Here is a 5,000-nt window from a genome sequence, read left to right as displayed (position 1 = left end):
CATGCACTTCGTTATTCTTACTTGCGACATATGCTTGTGAAGAAATTACTTAGCTTGTTATTAATTAATATTATCTTTGTGGGCCGATGTACGTGAGGGGCGAGCGTTCGAGACCCGACATCTAAGAATTACCGGGTTTTATTCCTTTTTCATATATGCAGTTTATCATATGTCTTTTGGAAGTTTATTGAACCGTAAAGTTTCTAGATTTTCTCTCTAAACATTGCTAAGATTTACTTCTGCCCTTTTTTATTCTGCCCGTGATACAGAGATACCTACATATATGAATAATACAATATATTTAGTAGTACCGGATCTTAGGCAGGTCGCATTGCACACAGTTATTTGTGCCTCAAGTCTGATAATATTACAAAATAATCATAAACTGCTTTCTACAATTCTTAAAGGATGTTTCAAACCACACACACATTCATATGCGTGTATGTATAATATATATATATATATATATATATATATATATATATATATATATATATATATACGTATGTATATGTATATATAAATTACATATATAAATTAAAGTATATATGTATACATATATATGTGTGTGTATAGTGTATTTACGTGTACCTGTTCACGCATACGCATGCGCACGCGCACGCGCACGCGCACGCACACACACTCACCCTCAAACACACATATGTGTAATATATAATGTATATCATATGTAACATATATGATATATATGATATATAATATATATAATATATATATGTATAATATGTGTAATATATATAATATATAATATATATATGTACATTGAAGAAAAAAATACATACACAGTGTGTTTGCGTGTGCATGCACGTGAACAATATACATATAAGTTTTCTCTGTGTATCTTGCAGTAACTAACGTTAAATTGTTTATAGAATATGTCTATGATTCATTCCAATTACCTAAATGTTTGCTGGGGTCTGTGGCGAGACTCTGTAAACCGGCGACTCGGTAGCTTGGGCTATAGGATGGCTTGAGGTGGGGATCACTGCTGCGGGATCACCCATGTTGATTGGGTGTCCGCACTAAGCTTGGCATCAATATGGCCACCCTTGGGGAGCCAGGGGCGTCCAGGTTGACTAAGGAGGTGTGAACCGGGCCAGGGGGGAAACCCAGCAGCCAAAAGCACCCGTGTCGAGCAGTAGTGGGATCACGCCCGAGAGTGTGTGGCTCGTAGTAGCCCTGCCAACACAGGCAGACTTAGTCCTTTTACCAATGGATACCCATTTCCATATAATACAAAACCTACTTAATTTATGATTATATCAATGCCGCACATCCCTAAGCACTCACCTATGAATATATGTTATTTCACGGCAGGAATAGAAATAATTCGAAATTTGTTTTCATCGCGGCAGCAAAGAAAATCGACGTTTAATTTTCATTGGAAAGAATATAATTTTCAGATTAAATCGACTAGATATTGCTTGAGTTCCAAATAAAGTGTCTGTTATATTGAAAAATGCAATTTCCATAAATGAAAGACAAAACCGTCTCAAAGGACCATATTTCATGTACTTGCTTCGGCAGTACATATACTAAAATTGGAACGATACAGAGAAGATTAGCATGGCCCCTGCGCAAGGATGACACGCAAAATCGTGAAGCGTTCCACATTTTTAATCGCATGCAGTTCATTATTCTTACGTCCAATTTATATTGTTATCCTTAAAGTTCATAACTTCTAATTCCTTAATTGTACCTTTCCGATACAGCCCATGCGGCAGGCGATCGTTCGACGCTCAACATTCCCGTTACTGCCCGGCATATATTCCTTCTTTTCATTAACACTGCCTTTGTATATGCTGTGCACCGTTATTATTATTTTTTTTTTCTGGGGATATGATATAAACAAGTTGTTTCTACATTCCCTCTCTTCATATTGTTAAACTTAATTTTGCCGAATTCTTTTTATGTCCCGCAGATCTCCGGGTTGGTTGGTGGGAGAGTTGTGTGTATGTATGTGCATGCATCTATGCATTTATATATGTATATTTGTATATGTACATTTTAATACGTGTATAGTTATATGCATGTATATATGTATGTACATATATGTATATTTATATATATGGGTATATATACATACATATACATAGATGTATGTATATGTATGTATAAATATGTATGTATATATATATATATATATATATATATATATATATATTTAGATATACATATACAAATATACAGATGCACATACACGTAAACATATATATGTATGTATATGTATATATATGTATATATATTTATGTGTGTGTAAGGGAAATATGGATATATATACATATACATATTCACATATATACATACACACAAACACACACATATATTAATATATATATATATATATATATTGTAAGCGCTATGGCTGATGCACCGGGATCCGATGATTAATACCAATGTGCTGCACGCACATAACGGCGATAACAACCGCGAGATTATGGTCGGGCCACACATGGCCTCACTGGCCATGCGTTATTTTTGCTGTGGTGTCCGCTGCTACATCTGTGGGCTCTCTCTATCTCTCTACATATAAAAAATATATATACATATATATGTGTAATATATATGGCTGTATATATAGCCCAAGCTACCGAGTCGCCGGTTTACAGAGCCTCGCCACAGACCCAAGCTAGTATAATTAGAGTTTTAAATTGTACATAAGCCTCAACTATTGTAATGTTTGTTTGGAATTGTATATAAACATTATTATTATATTAGAAATACCATATTTTGAGGAGTATTACCTGTATTTCGTATTTGATTTTGTGCAGAAGTTTCTTAATTAATTCTCTATTTTTCATTGTGACAGAATTGTAAAATTGGGTAATTCATTTTTCGTTAATAGATGTTTGATGGTTTAATCTTTCTTTGGTAAACTATATGAGAAAGCGTGTACTTGAAATTATATATAAACATTATCACTATTATTTTAGGGGATAGAAAAGCCATAATCAGAGGAATATTGCCTGTATTCCGTATGTTATTTCGTACAAGACTCTCTTCATTTAGTTGGAAGTGAAAAGTATGGTGTACCTTAGAAGAACTGACCTGATTAAGATACTTGGTGGTAATGTTCGAGATTTATAATTGTTGATAGATATTTGATTGTTTAATTATTTCTTTGGTGAAAGTATGGTTTTGATGTTACATTACTTTCAAAAAGTGTATTGAGGGTTATGTGTGGAAAGAATATTTCATATAACATAAAATCTGTGCATTTTGCATATCTTAACATATATTTAAAAACATGCATATTAATACACGAACATATATATATATATATATATATATATATATATATATATATATATATATATATATATATATATATATATATATATATACATATATACATATATACTTGAAAACGGAAGATTGAGAAACTCATGAAAAGGAATGAATCTGAAAAGGGAATTGGTAATATTAATAATACTGATAAGATGTGAATAAGCCTCATGCAAAATCATTCTTTTTCACTCCTATCCAATTAAAGAAAAAAAAGTAGAAGGAAAAGAGTGAAGTACTTTATTTCCTCTAGTCATAGGTTTTGTTCAAAAAATATTTCTCAAATTTGAGAAAGAGGTAAAAGGGTAGTAACTATGAACGAGAAAAATGTTACAATAGTAAAGTTACCCCTTTCGTTTTCTTTGGTTGCTTCTTCGGATTCGCAGATGATTTCCTTTCATTATTGTATTTCTTTCGTATCTTCAGCCTTTAGTTTGTATAATACAGCTTGCAGACAGCCTACGCTAATGTAAGTACTAAGAATAGTTTAAAGTGAACACATCTTCACTTTGATACGACTTTATCATCTGGCCCAGAAAAGCTTGGTAACAGAGTGTACTTGCTTCGGCAGTACATATACTAAAATTGGAACGATACAGAGAAGATTAGCATGGCCCCTGCGCAAGGATGACACGCAAAATCGTGAAGCGTTCCACATTTTTAATCGCATCTAACTATTTGGTCATTACTTTGTATCTAGACTGTAATGTAAGACTGTAATAAGTAACTGTTGGGTGATATCTAGCGCAATCACTTTCTGAGACGTAGCAAGGGACTGACTTGCGTTCGAAGCCAAGCCGTCACTATTCATTTATTTAATATTGTGAATATCATTACTCATTTATTTAATATTGTGAATACCTTTATTATCAAGTGATTTGTAAAATGTGTAGTTAAATATACTGGTAGATAAATAGAACAAACTTTGAAGAAAGAAAAAAAATATATATATAATAAATTCCGTTAGTCTCCTCGCACAAGTGATAATGTGGATGGTCATATATGAAAATAATTTGTCACAGATGTGACTACATTTGTTCGTGCGACGAGAAAATGATGTATGGCTACGGTCACTAAGGTTTAGTGAGTGTATGGCAGACTAAATTCTGAATTAGCTCATTCCTATTAGCAGAGAATGCTCTGCACTCTTATAACTATGTGCATATGGATCTTAATAAAATAAAGCTTTCTAAGTAGAAGTGACTTGTAATAGCATTTTTGCTTTTGTTATGAATGATTGGATAGTTGCATGACTTAAGTTGCTTAAACAAAATCGTTAAACATTACATCCTGCACAAGACTCGAACTCAAAAGCTTTCTGCCAGGTAGGTCACCCATCCTCCCTACCCCACCTCCCCATCCCTACGATACGTCAACAAGCAAAAATTAGTCAAACTAGTCATATAGGATGTGCATTTTAAATCTTCTAAAGTCATATGTTTTGTTTGATTATTGCCTCTCACACAATAATAATAATAATAATAATAAACGTAATTTCCCGTAGTGAAATTACGGGAAATTGATGAGAGTTAGTTTGTATATTGGCAAACATGTCACACTATAACAACAATAAGAAGCAGGAACATTATAAAATGAATATATAGAAATATTATACGTACTAGATTGCAAAAAGGACTAAGTCTGCCTGTGTTGACAGGGCTACTACGAGCCACACACTCTCGGGCGTGATCCCACTA

At 33.2% G+C, this 5,000-nt stretch overlaps 4 non-coding genes across 4 annotated transcripts in view; 3 read left to right on the top strand and 1 right to left on the bottom strand.

Annotated features, from left to right (window-relative positions):
* Positions 1–927: 927 nt before the first annotated feature.
* On the top strand, positions 928–1,225 carry LOC147467519 (signal recognition particle RNA). The gene has a single exon (XR_015190563.1).
* Positions 1,226–1,529: 304 nt separating this feature from the next.
* Positions 1,530–1,636, top strand: LOC122253660 (U6 spliceosomal RNA). Its single transcript, XR_006223257.1, has one exon. It is a non-coding gene; the product is annotated as a U6 spliceosomal RNA (small nuclear RNA).
* Positions 1,637–3,858: 2,222 nt separating this feature from the next.
* LOC122253661 (U6 spliceosomal RNA) lies at positions 3,859–3,965 on the top strand. Its single transcript, XR_006223258.1, has one exon. It is a non-coding gene; the product is annotated as a U6 spliceosomal RNA (small nuclear RNA).
* A 967-nt stretch (positions 3,966–4,932) lies between these two features.
* The window catches only part of LOC147467518 (signal recognition particle RNA), a 298-nt gene continuing 230 nt past the window's right edge, over positions 4,933–5,000 (bottom strand). Inside the window, exon 1 of the transcript XR_015190579.1 lies at positions 4,933–5,000. This exon is cut by the window's right edge and continues 230 nt beyond it. This is a non-coding gene — a non-coding RNA (signal recognition particle RNA).

This window comes from Penaeus japonicus, unplaced genomic scaffold (genome assembly GCF_977035675.1).
Source record: "Penaeus japonicus unplaced genomic scaffold, GWHDUDI00000001_assembly GWHDUDI00000035, whole genome shotgun sequence".
Taxonomy (NCBI): Eukaryota; Metazoa; Arthropoda; class Malacostraca; order Decapoda; family Penaeidae; genus Penaeus; species Penaeus japonicus.
The sequence above is the reverse complement of the archived record's forward strand: the minus strand, read 5'-3'. Positions and strand labels throughout refer to the sequence as shown.